Source organism: Ursus arctos, unplaced genomic scaffold (genome assembly GCF_023065955.2).
Source record: "Ursus arctos isolate Adak ecotype North America unplaced genomic scaffold, UrsArc2.0 scaffold_33, whole genome shotgun sequence".
Classification (NCBI taxonomy): domain Eukaryota; kingdom Metazoa; phylum Chordata; class Mammalia; order Carnivora; family Ursidae; genus Ursus; species Ursus arctos.
The window spans coordinates 7,485,381-7,498,721 of NW_026623019.1; the positions used below are offsets into that span (position 1 = coordinate 7,485,381).

Below are 13,341 nucleotides of genomic sequence, written 5' to 3' on the forward strand. Positions count from 1 at the left end.
CTGCTTACCTAAGCTTTCAGTGCTGTCGCAGCTTTTGTACCGAAGACCAGGAGAGTTAGCGATGTCTGGGAGGCGTCTCAAAGCTAAGCACAGGCATCACAACCGTGGATCAGTTGGGGCGCATTGCCTGGATGGACCGCGCTTAATTGTCTTTTACACCCGAATGCATCTGTCGGGGTGGGCATGTTGCTTGGATTTTGTTCTTGGATTTTTTCCTTTGCGAGGACAATGGTAGATGAGTATCCGTACGTGGAAACCCTTTCTAGTAAAAAGAACTGGCCAAAAGTAGAATGGGAACACCTTGAAGAATTTGTAGGGCAAAGGGAAACCTGCATGATCTTCAAGTGGCTTCTGCCTTGAAATGACTAAGATTCCAAGTCTTTCCTTGATGATTCATTTGTCTTGAATTCCCTCCTGCCTTTCTTCTGCGATCTTTATCCTTCGAAAGTCAGCTCAGACATCCTCCTCCTCTTTGAGCGATCCTTCTCTGACATTTCTCTGTGTTTTGTCAAGATGGGTTAGCTGCTCCTTGTCAGTGTTTTCATTTAAGGTGACACATCACTAACTTAGAACGTGAGGCACTTCTTTTAATGCAGAGAGACTTAAAAAGTTTCCCGTTACGGAAGTCCTATAAGTGCATTATGGAAGAATTTAAAAAGTAGAGTAGAACACTAATACCGATACACCAATAATAGCACGCCCAGATACTGCACCATGTTGATGCTTACGACAACCTCTCACATAGGTGCTGCTCCTCGTTCACAGATGCAGAGACTGGGACACAGCGGAGTGAAATGACTCGCCCACGATTGCACACAAAGTAAACGGTGGAGCTGGGTTTTGCTCCAAACTAACTAGCAGGTTAGAAATTGGCATATGCATAAAATCCACCTATAATCTGACCATCCAGAGACGCTCAGTGTTAATATTTTAACTTGCGTCTTTCCATTCGATTACACACACACACACACATATTTACCATGGTCATGCTCATATTGGGCATAAATTATGTATCCTGCTTTTTTCATTTAACATTTTCACATATGCATTTTTGATTTAAAAAATCGCACTTGTAATCGTTATTTTATTTATTTTTTTGAAGATTTTATTTGAGACAGAGTGAGCCATGAGCAGGGTGAAGAGGGAGAAGGGAGCCCGACATGGGGTCCATCTCAGGACCCCGGGATCATGACCCGAGCTGAAGTCAGATGCTTAACTGACTGAGCCACCCAGGCACCCCAGTAATCCTTATTTTAAATGGCTACAAAATATTCTATATTGTGGATGTACCGTCTATAACTAAACCAACTCTCTTTTACGGAAATGACTATTTTTCAGTGTTCCACTATTACAAGTAATGATATGATAAAAATATGTTTGAGAGGTTTTTTTTTCATTCTTTGGGGTTTTTTTGTTTGTTTTTTTTTTTGGTGGGATTTTTGTTTGTGGGTTTTTGTCTTGGTTTTTTGTATTCTGAGTTATTCTTTGAGACAGTTTGGCTAGATTTTCTTAGGCCATTCTCTTTGAATATCGAGCCTTCCCACGTGCTGCTCCTGCTGTCCGTCCAGTTTAGGCTAGTCTTTGTCCACAGCGGCCTGCCGCCTCTTCCCCTGGCCAACTCGTGTGCACCTTTTGTCTGTGGCGAGCTAACTCCTCCTGGCCTGTCCTCCGGGATAGCCTCCTCGCACCCACAAAAGCTGAATTCAGCCCTCCCACAGCTGCTTCCCCAAAAGCTTGACTTCCCCTAGCAGAGCCCTTCCTGCAAATGCTCTCTGCCTGTCAACAAGACAAGACTGTGAGTTCCAGAGGGCTGGACATTGTCTGCTTTGTTCTCATCCACAGGTTCTAGTCCACTGCCTGGCATATACCAGGCACTCAAAACTATTAGCTGGAAGATTGAAATATTTGATGCCTCTTGCCAGCTTGCTTTGCAGTTCGTCGCACTGTTCGCTCTTTTTTTTTTTTTTTAAGATTTTATTTATTTGACAGAGATAGAGACAGCCAGAGAGAGAGGGAACACAGGCAGGGGAAGTGGGAGAGGAAGAAGCAGGCTCATAGCGGAGGAGCCTGATGTGGGACTCGATCCCAGAACGCCGGGATCACGCCCTGAGCTGAAGGCAGACGCTTAACCGCTGTGCCACCCAGGCGCCCCCTCGCACTGCTCGCTCTTAGCTCTGAAGTATGGAGGGTCTTCCCAGTAGCTCTGCTAGAACAGCATTGCTGGTTGCAGTTTGCTCATTGAGACGTGAAAATGGCATTACAGTTTTGTTTTAATCAGCTCTGTATTAGTTATTCACTTGTGTGCTCTCCACTAGCTCCTAAAGTCTTCAAGGGCAAAGACCATCTTGTTTCTGTGCCCAACACCAAGTAGAGTGTCCAATATGTAGCAGAGTAGAAAAATATGTTGAAGATCTCTCGGTATCCTTACAACTGCATATAAATCTAGAATTATCTCAGATGTGTTAAAAAAAAAAGATTGACTACTTTGGGGGCGCCTGGGAAGGGCTCATTTGATTAAGCATCTGCCTTCAGTTAGGTCATGATCCGGGGGTCCTGGGATCAAGCCCTTCATTGGGCTCCCTGCTCAGCGGGGAGCCTGCTTCTCCCTCTTCCTCTGACGCTCCCCACTGCTCTGGCTCTGTCTGTCCTCGCTCTCTGAAATTTAAAAAAAAAATCTTAAAAAAAAAAAAAAGATTTACTACTTTGCACTGACATACCCCAAGCCCCCCTTTGAAGGGAAAGAAAACTGGGCTTTCAGGAACAGTGGCTGGGAGTCCTGCCTGCTTTTCTTTGGTGACAGAGATTGACAGGCAGTGTGGTACAGCGCAAGGAACGTTAAAACAGAGACCAGATTTTGCATTCTGGTTCAAAGCTTTGCAAAAATTACTTCAACCTTTTTCATCTCAATTTCCTCATCTGTACAATGGGTGGTGGAGGATTTCATTTTAATATAAAAAGAGAACACCTCTCTACCTTATTTTCAGTTGGCCTGCTTATGCCAAATGCTAGCACATACTTTTCATCAAAAGATAGCCATCTCTCCCTCGCCCAGCTACCTCTTACCCGATTCCTGAGTATATACCTCCAACACACTAATATATTCATTTTTAGCCCCTGGAGAGTTTCTCAGCCGAGAAATAGGTCATATCCACAGTCCACCATGAAAATGAATTCCTTTATGTTAGGAGAAAGCTGACTATTAGAACTTCATACATTGATAGAAATATTTGTATGGTTCAAAACACCACTAGGGCCACTGAGAGACAGAAAAATTAGATTTTTTTTTTTTTGAACAAATGTGTGGTTTATTAAGTTCTAAGGTGAACATCCTTGCAACCACAACCAGGTTAGTAAATACAATTCTGTCAGATAACCCAAAAACTCTTCTTGTTCGTTATCTGCTTCCCTCCCCACAAAAGTAAACATTATCCTGACTTTTTAAGTACTTACTTCTTTATAGTTTTATCACTCAAGTACATGTGCATTTTTGGATTTTATTTTTTTAATTTATTTTTATAATAATTTTTTATTATGTTAGTCACCATACAGTATATCCTTAGTTTTTGATGTAATGTTCCATGATTCATTATTTGCGTATAACACCCAGTGCTCCATGCAATACATGGCCTCCTTACTACCCATCACCAGCCTATCTCAATCCCCAACCCCCTCCCCTCTGAAGCCCTCAGTTTGTTTGAGTCCACAATCTCTCATGGTTCAGGAAAAATAGATTTAAAATAAGTATTGTTTTTAAATTAAAAAAATTTAAAATAAAATTTTATTTAATCTTAATTTATATTTAATAGTCACGTATGGCTAGGGACTACCATGTTGGACAGAACAGTATTAAGATACCTGTGCCTGGATTTTCTTTTAAATACGCACTGGCCCCAGGAGCAATGAACTTTTAAGACATAAACTCCTTAGTCAAATGAGTTTGCCAACATAAACTGGCCTACTACTTTTAAGACTAAAAGGGAGTGAGACTGGGGAATTGGGGTAGAACAGTGAATGGAACACTGGGACTGAGAAGTCTGAATAGGTGTGGGGTAGGCTTGGGGTGGGGCATTTCAGAACAGATAGATTGGGATGGCTCAGGAAGAGCCTAGAATTAAAAGGGAAAAACTCAGGTAAGTGGTAAGAGCAAGGTTGCCGAATACAGTCACTTTTACGAATTTACCCAGACCTAGTACTGAGAAAGGCAAGGCGGGGAGAGGGAGTTGGGGGAGGGGGAGAGAGAGAGAGAAAGAGAGAGGTTTAGTATTCACTTGGGAAGCTGCATTTCCTCTAAGGTCTTCGAAGTCCTTGTTGATAAAGGTAAATGACCAAGGTCTAATTGTAAAGTGGGAAGTTGAGATGAGGATCTGGGTGATTAATACCTAAGCCAAAACAAATTATAAGAAAACCCCAACAGTCTCCCCAGCCCCCAGTAAAGGAATAAGAGGAGCTTTTTGAGGGGAAAGCTTTTGTTAAGCCTGGTGAATTTCTTCTGATAATTGAATTACTGAAGGATTTGTTCACCTCCTTTAAATTTGCCGGTCTCGTCCCGGGTAAAATGTGTAATGGATGGAAACTTTCGATTGCAGAGTGTCTCAGTCGATTGAAATCCTCTTTGACCCACTGAAGGTTTTCTGTGGGTTTGGAAAAAGAAAGGGTGAGGGATGGGGAGACGGGAGGCTGTGAGGAGACACTCTTGTGGTCAGTGTCCTGTAATCAGGCTTAATCCGGGGGGGTGCACCCCCTTCTGCGAGCACATCCATCTTCTTTAATTCCCTCTTTTAAAGATGAAGCATCTGGGGCTCGTCTGCTGGCCACCTGGCCAGCTTCCTCTCCTCTGTGCTGCGGTGGCAGAATGTGCAGCCCCCACTGGGGTGTCCTTTACGTAGAAAAACTTTTCTGATCTTCGTTTATGATTCGCCCTAAAGATTCATGGTTCTTTTCTGTTCTTTTTGCCCCTTACTGATCTTGCCACCTCTTCCGTTCTGGAAGTGGATGCAAGCCAATTCAACGTAAAGTGTAAATATATTGTGTATAAGGCCCTCCGTGACCTCCAAGCTGGGAGGGACGCAGTGGTTGTCTGTTCCCACTGCTCACTTCAGAGATAGGAAACTGAGGTGTCTGATTCATCAGTACCTGACTCTAGAACCCTGTTCTAATTCCCCCTAACTTGACATTGTTTCAGTGTCTTTTCTAGTCTTTCACCTTGAAGTTGGGTCCATGTGGAACAGGCAAGTTGTACGTCTGGAAGGTGTGCTTTTGTGTCATTTAGATATCCTAGCTTGACATTTAATGAAGAGCTAAGATCCGTTACACAGACTAATGGCCTTCACTGGTCTAATTCCACAGCAAATGTCTCAGGCCTCCATTTTGTGTTGAGTAGGTAGTCACAGTTGTATTTCGCATAACTTCCAGAAACAACATCTTCTCTTCTGCCCAAACCAGAACTCTGACTATTCTCTATGGTAGAGTAGACCCAGTTCATTTTTAAAAAGTGGAGCCTTGTATAATTTGACACCGCTTTGCATCTCTCTTCCATTGGTTTCCAGGGTTCTCTCCTGGCCTCTGCCTCTGGGTGTCTGTTTCTGCTCTGTACTCTGAGAAGAGAGATTGCTCTCTGACCAAATCTCCTGGAGAGCAGAAATGAGGCTCGTGAGCACTGAACTGGTTACATAGGGAAAGCATTTGCAGAAAATGCTCATACCCAAAAGTTTTTTGTTTTGTTTTGGGTTTTTTTTTTTTAACCTTAAAATTTGCACTCAAGAACTCTGCCAAGGGAGGGAAATATTCCAGAGAATATGGCACATCTGCTCTGATGCTGATATTACTGTGATGACTCGGGGCTCCCTGGAGTAGGGGGCAATGAGAGCCAGGTGATGTTCCTGAGGAGATTTGCCAATTTGAAAAGTGGCATCTGTGAAAAGCTAGTAAGAATACGAAGAACGAGCTTGAACAGATGGTATGTGAAGAATGCTGGAATAGAACAGTTCTCTGGAAACCTTTAAGGATTAATAAATATGGCAAGGGGAAGGGATTATACATGATTAATAATGACTCAATGATATTATTAAAATTGCCTATGTAGTTTAACTCCAAAAACTGGTTGGTTGGTTGGTTGTTTCTGTTTTGTTGGTATAGGGCGGTAGTTACCAGTCACGGCAAAATTACACAGAGAAATACTTTCCACGCAGCTTTCAAAATATCATGACCCTGCACTGCAAAGGTTATTCATAAATTCAGAACAGAAGAGTTAGACTTTAGGTGATGGATGGGTGTATGGGAAGTTACACTCCCTGGAAACATAAATAATAGATTTAAAAGATATATTTGTGGCTGTATTGTTCTTATGTTGATGTAGATTAAACTCCAAAGCCGTGCAACTGACTTTAGAGAACTCCATGAGGAAAATCCACGCTCTGGACGAAAGATCAGTTTGGAACTTGATTAGCAAGGCATTGCCACAAAGAGTTATAGAATAGATAAAAATTATTTTAATTGCCATAGCAACTGTTTGTTGGTAATCTTGTGTGTGGTGCTGCTGAAAGACTTGTGATGAACAGTAGCTTATTCTTTCAAGAAAGATAATGATTTTCCTTACCCCCATAATTTCACTCTTGATTTGTTCTAAAATTAGCAAAAGTCAATTTTAGCTTCTGTTCTATAAAAACATCACAAACTATGACTAAGTGAAATCATTTTAAAGGGGCTATATTGCTTTCATCTTTAATAATTATGTTCAGCTGCATGTAACTGAAAGATTGCTAACTAAGGACTTTCTACGTGTAGGGATTACTTTCCTCCTGTGACAAGATGCCCAAAAATTGGCAGTCCAGGGCTGATGGAGGCTAAAGGTGTCACCAAGGATTAAAGCTCCTCCTGATTATTTGTAAACTTCAGAAAGGGGCATCATTTGGTCCTAAATACAGATTTGTTTCCTCGTTCGTTTTTCCTGGATGAGTAAATTCTGCTCTGATCTCTATATCCAATGTCCCTGTTCCAACATGAACATTTGTTCCAAACCATTGGTCATGATCCTGATATCTGGAGTTATTCAGAACAATCTATCTTTTGAATTTTATTGTTTTAAAAAAGATACCAGATCATATAAAACAACAAGAACAACAACAGAGAAATGTACACAGAAGGAAATAAGACGCATCTCATATCTTATTACCCCAAGTAACTACTATTAACATCATGATGAACATCCATCCAGGAATTGTTATATTTCTGTATAGTATATATATCTGTACATACACGCTGTACGTGTACATATATATCTCCATACATATGAAATATACATATTGTGTAATTTCACACTCCTATTTTTATAAATAATTTTACATATATGAAATGGTGATAAGCATAACATTCTATAACCTTTATTCACTTGATATAGTAATTTTTCCATATGTAAATCTGTTTCTATATTTACATCATCATTTTAATGGCTGCTGGGGTTCTCTTGTTCATCTGTATCCTGCTCGTTGTGTAACAAAATATTAATAGAGTTTGAGCACCATCACAGTGCCTAGTTTTTTCTCAAGTCTGATGCTTCTAGTCATGTGTACTGTTGTGCTAGGTAATCTAAGTACTGGATTCGACTACACTGAGGAGTATAGTCTAAGCCTCCAGACTGTAATCTGAAAGGCAGGGTGGAATATTGAGGAAGTCAAGAGAACTGAGTTCTAATACCAGCTTGATAACTTACTAGCTGTGTAAACTTTAATAAATCACATCTCCTGTCTGGACCTCAGTGTCCACATTTGTCAACCAATGGCGTGAGTATAGGCACATTAAAGTTGTGTCTCCTACCGGCCCTCATGTTTTATTATTTTACAGAGACGAGTCTTTCATTACTATTAAATCACTATCAGCTCCGGGAGAATAAGGGGACTAGATCTGGATTATTACTCATGTGTAGCCAAGTATGGCACTGAGTAAGTGCCCAATAAGAGTTTGCTGAGTGACTATAAGTGCCAGGGTACCTGCAATCTGAGATATTCTTCAACTATACCAGGCCGTTCCCTTCCCTGTCTTGTTTGAAGCTGAATATAAATGTAGAGCAATTGTCTAGAATAGTTATTCTTTCCATTTGGAGCTATCTTGTTTTATGACTCTTGGTAAGACTTAATAGATTTATTTACAAAAATTGTAAGCCTACCTTGTTCATTTTCTCCTGAAATGCTTTATTCACTTTATTGGCCTTTGTCAGTGTAGCTCCTATATTTCCATTTCTAGGTACTCATTGCTAGTGCAGAAAAAGGTTCTTGATCTTTGTATATTTATCTTGTATTGAGCCATCTTACCAAATTATCTTATGAATTCTATTTTTTTTTAAAAATAGTTTCTAGGGTTTCTGGAAACAAAATCATATCAATAAACCAAGAGAGTTATCTCTGCATTTCAACATGTATGCAGATTATATTCTTTGAATTTGCTCATAGCTCCAAGACAATATTGAATAGCTAAGGACAAAAGAATATGAACAGAAAATTTATAAAGTAGTCTACGAAATACCCAATGAATATATGCTACAGATACTTCAGTTGAACCAGGCACATGAAAAGGAGGCCAACTTCCACCCTTGTATGAGAGAACATACTATAATAAAAACAAATGAAAAAGTATTCAGTTTTACTGTTATTCATATATCAAAGTGACAAAAAATAAAAATATAGCATTTATTGCTGGTGAGATGAGCCCTTTGAATTTCTAACTTGCTAGCAGTAGAAATAGTCTCTATCAATACGTACTAAAATTCAATGTTCATGTGTATGTTGATATAGCAGTCTTACTTTAGAGAATTGAGAAATACTTTATATTCAGGATACTAATATTTTGTTGGTTATCTTAAAAATATTTTTCCTATTTGTGTCTTGTCTTTTTCACTTTATGACTGTTTTTTGGTGCTCAACTTTATTCATTTTAATGTAGTTAAATACATAAAAAATTTTAGCTATCATTTTTATATCTGCTTCTGTAGTCCTTTCATACCATAAGGTCACAAAGACATACCTTCACATTTTCTTTTGTTACTGTCAGAGATTTGCCTTTTACAGCTAAGTTTGAAATTTACCTGGAATCCATTTATTTGGAGATAGGTCCTGAAATAGGGATACAAGGTCACTTTCCCTCCATGGATGATAGTTGTAGCATTCTTTATTAGATAATATACTCTTCCCCAAGTGATATGCAAAGTTTTTTTCTGGCACGTATCAAGTTTCTGTATTTGTATCTATCTTGGGGCTCTCTTTTATGTCTCCTGCTCAGTTTGTCTATTTCTGAGACAATCCCATAATGTTTTAAACTACTGATATCAAGCTTTATAAAACATTTTTATATATGTGGGTCATGTTACTCAATCTGTACTTTTTCAAGAGTGTGTTTGCTAATCTTGGGCCTTCGAATTTCCATATGAGTTCCTGAACCCACTTTTCAAGTTCAAAAAACTTGTTTTTAAAACTGTTCAGGGCTTGGATTAGAAATTAATTCATTTAACATGTCCATGTGACAGAATTGCTTTTGAGACTACTTAATATATGTCTCTGCGTTAATTTAGGTTTTTAAAAATGTCTTTCACCTCAGCATCACTTGTTATCAGGGAAATACTCAAAACTACATTGATATATCACCTCACACCCATCAGAATGGCTAAAATCAACAACACAAGAAACAGCAGGGGTTAGTGAGGATGTGGACAAAGGGATACCCTCTTAGACTGGTGGTGGGAATGCAGGCTGGTGCAGCCACTCAGGAAAACAGTATGGAGTTTCCTCAAAAAGTTAAATAGAGAACTACCCTACAATCCAGCAATCGCACTACTAGGTATTTACTCAAATAGGACAAAAATAGTAATTCAAAGGGATACATGCACCTGGATGTTTATAACAGCATTATCTACAATAGCCAAATTAGAGAATCAGCCCACGTGTCCATTGACTGGTGAATGGATGAAGAAGATGTGGTGTGTACACACACACACACACACACACACACACACACACACGAATATTAGCCATAGAAAAGAATGAAATCTTGCCATTTGCAACATGGTTGGAGCTAGAGAGTATTACACTAAGCAAAATAAATCAGGCAGAGAAAGACAAACACCATATGATTTCACTCATACGTGGAATTTAAGGAACAAAACAAAGGAGCAAGGAGGGGGGGAAGAGAGAGGGAGAAGAACAAGAAACAGACTCTCGACTACAGAGAACAAACTGATGGTTACCAAGAGGGGAGGTGGGTGTGGATGAGATTAACTAGGTGATGGGGATTAGGTATACTTGTTGTGATGAGCACTGGGGGTCGAATCACTATATTGTACACCTCAAGCTAATATTACACAGTGTGTTAACTAACTGGAATTTAAGTAAAAACTTAAAAAATTGTCTTTCACTAAAGTTTTAAAAATTTCTCCTTAAGCTTTTGAACATCTTTCACTAGATGTACCCCTAAGTAACTTAAATTTTTCTGCTATCATGTACGATGTCCCTGGTGGCTTTAAAGTTTGTTCACACATTCTTTGATAATGCCTCCCTTTAAAAGGTGGAGCTTAACTGCCTCTTATGAGGTGTGAGATGGACTTAGAGACTTACTACTAAGGAGAAAATAAAGCAGGAGAAATTCGGAGACTAGACGATAAAGGCTTCCTCCTTGCTCTTTTTCAGATCATTCTCTGTGCAGGAAGGCGGCTGTCAGGTCATGAGAATATTCCTGCAGTCTTACAGAGAGGTCCAAACGTAGAGAACTGAGAGCTGGTTGAGGCCCGCAGCCATATGAGCAGGTCATCTTGGAAGGTCATCCTCCAGCTCCAGTCTAGGATTCAGATGACTGCAGCGCCCAGCCCCCACCATGAGGCTACAACCTCATCAGAGATCCTGAGCCAGAATCATGGAGCTGAGCCACTCCCACATTCCCAACCCTTGATACCGTAAGAGGTAAGAGATAAAAGTTTATTGTTTTAAGCCACTAAGTTTTGGAATCATTCACTGTGGAATAATACATAATGAATACACCTTTTTAAAAACTATATTTTCTGTTTGTGGAATGCACATGATGTTTTACATTATTCTTCTAGCCAGCAACCTTGCTAAGCTCTCTTACTAATTGCATTAATATTAAGTTTTCTGTAGATTTTCATGTGTAGACCATCATTTTTCATGAACTTAAGGCAGCTTGCTGCTTTCTTTCCATTCCTTCTTTATTTCTCCCCCGAATACAGATGGCTTGGTCTTCAGTATGATAGTGACTAGACACAATGATAATGGGTATCCTTGTCCTGTTACTGATTTTAGGGAGATTTTCTGATATTTTTCCATTGAAGAAAGGTGTCGTGTTCTAGAAGACTGATCTGAGGTTTCTGATAGAATATCCTTAGTAGATCAAAGAGTTCTCGCTCACCCTTAGTTGATTCCCTCAACACGCGTGTACATACGTACCTGTACTAGTCTGTGTGTAGTCACAGACACAGTTTACATGCTCTGCGCAGAAATGATAAATCAGAAGGCACAAAGACACAAACACTGGAAATGCTGTCGGATATTGCCAAGTCACCTCCAAAAAATGCTGCATTGGTGTAGAACCCCATGAGTCGTTGATGTAAGTGGCTGCTTCTCCACGTGTCACCCACCCTATTTCTCTCCAGTGGCAACCCCGCGTTCTCTTCATAGTAACAATAAGAGCAGCCAGTTACATAGCAGTTACTGAGTTCCAGGCGCTGTCCTAAGGCTTCATTTATCAGCTCATCTTATCCTCCCAACATCCCTTGGAAGTATGTGCTTTGGTGAATTCCAGTTCACAGGAGAGCATCTGGGGCACAGAGGGCTTCAATAATGTGCCCAAAGTCACACCACTAGTAAGTGACGTAGGCAGGATTTGAACACGGACAATCGGCCCCAAAGGCCACGCTCTTAAATGTTACGCTCCACCGCCTTTTACAGCTGGCAGCTGCCGAGTGTTTGCCCTGTGGCCGGAGCTGCTAGAAGGCACATCACAGCCCCGTTCCCAGCGAGGACTGCTCTCAAGTATTCTGCATGTTGGAACACGTGACACACCTTTGCTGTTGAGTGAAAGTGTTGGCTTGATGGTGGCTTGACGGGGTAGTTGATCTTCCTATGCTCTTTCTTTTTTTTTTTAATGTTAAAATGAATTTTAATTATAAAAATTGTGTTCTGTAAATAGTTATATCAACCTGTCTGCACATAACTTGGTTCAGATCTGTATACAGATAGGATATTCACTGCCGTTATTTGAACCACTGAACAAAATCAGTCAGGTATTTGCTGCTAGCTTCAGGATTAACCCCAGCTTGCTTTAGGGCATTTAAATTATTACCATTCAAAGCCAGACAACATACCCGTATGCTCTGTATGTACACACACTACACTGTATGTACGTACCCTGTATGTATGCAGGGTAACGTCTTACTGATTTCATACTATGAGGGACGAGGTGGTTGATCTTCCTAGGCTCTTGGATGTTCCCAAGTGGGGGTCCCTCCAGGCCGTGAGGAGCTACCCCAGGACTGGAGCTAAATTGAGACCTTTCGCAGGATTTGGGAGAAGGCATGGGGTTGTAGTTAGAGTGCAGTAAGAACAGCGTTCATATCCGTGTTGAACAAGAGACAGTCTGAAAAGGCGAGGGCTCGGGAACAAGGAGGACTTGGGTCTCATCTTCTGTTCCACTTACCACGTAGGGTCTATTCTGATCTTGGAGCCTTGGATCTTCTCATCTGTGAAACAGGGACAGTGACAGCCGCTTTGTGTGGTGGTGCTAGAATCAAGAAGGATGGTGTGTATAGAGTGGCTCGCTGGTACGTGGCACGGGGAACGCCCTCTGCAAGTGTGAAGTCCCTTCCTCCTCCCCAAAGGCAGCTGCGTGTCAGGGTCACAGATCTCCACACGTGAGAGTATAAAACTAGCCCTGAACTAAAACCGAAAACCTAGTGAGATTTCGGGTACAACAGGGATGTGATCGCGTGTGAGCAGATATTTCCACTGGCATGAAAGAGGCACATGAAAACGTACAGCGAGCCAGGTACAACTCAAAATACATGACATCTAATTTTTAAAATCCTCCACAAACTCCGTAGGTTTCGTATGACTATTGTGCCCATTGTGTGGACGAAGAAACTGAGGCAGGAAGAAGTCCAGTAACGTGCCCTTGGTTGCGCAGCTAGTAAACAGCAGAGCTGGGATTCACACTCGGGCCACCCGCTTGCAGAGTCTCAGTCCTCACGTTGTTCCAGCTCTGTGACAGCTCAGCAGAGAAATTCCTGACAAATGTTTTATTGAGAGAAGATCAACTAGCAAATTCTCACCTTCGGTTCCTGCTTGGCCG

General features: G+C 40.8%; 1 protein-coding gene across 1 annotated transcript in view; it reads left to right on the forward strand.

The window, feature by feature from the left end:
* The first annotated feature begins 10,670 nt into the window (after positions 1–10,670).
* Positions 10,671–13,341, forward strand: part of LOC123002131 (uncharacterized) — a 197,864-nt gene continuing 195,193 nt past the window's right edge. The window contains exon 1 of the mRNA XM_057305673.1: positions 10,671–10,940. The gene's annotated coding sequence lies outside the window, so the exon portion shown is untranslated. The remainder of the gene's footprint in view (positions 10,941–13,341) is intronic.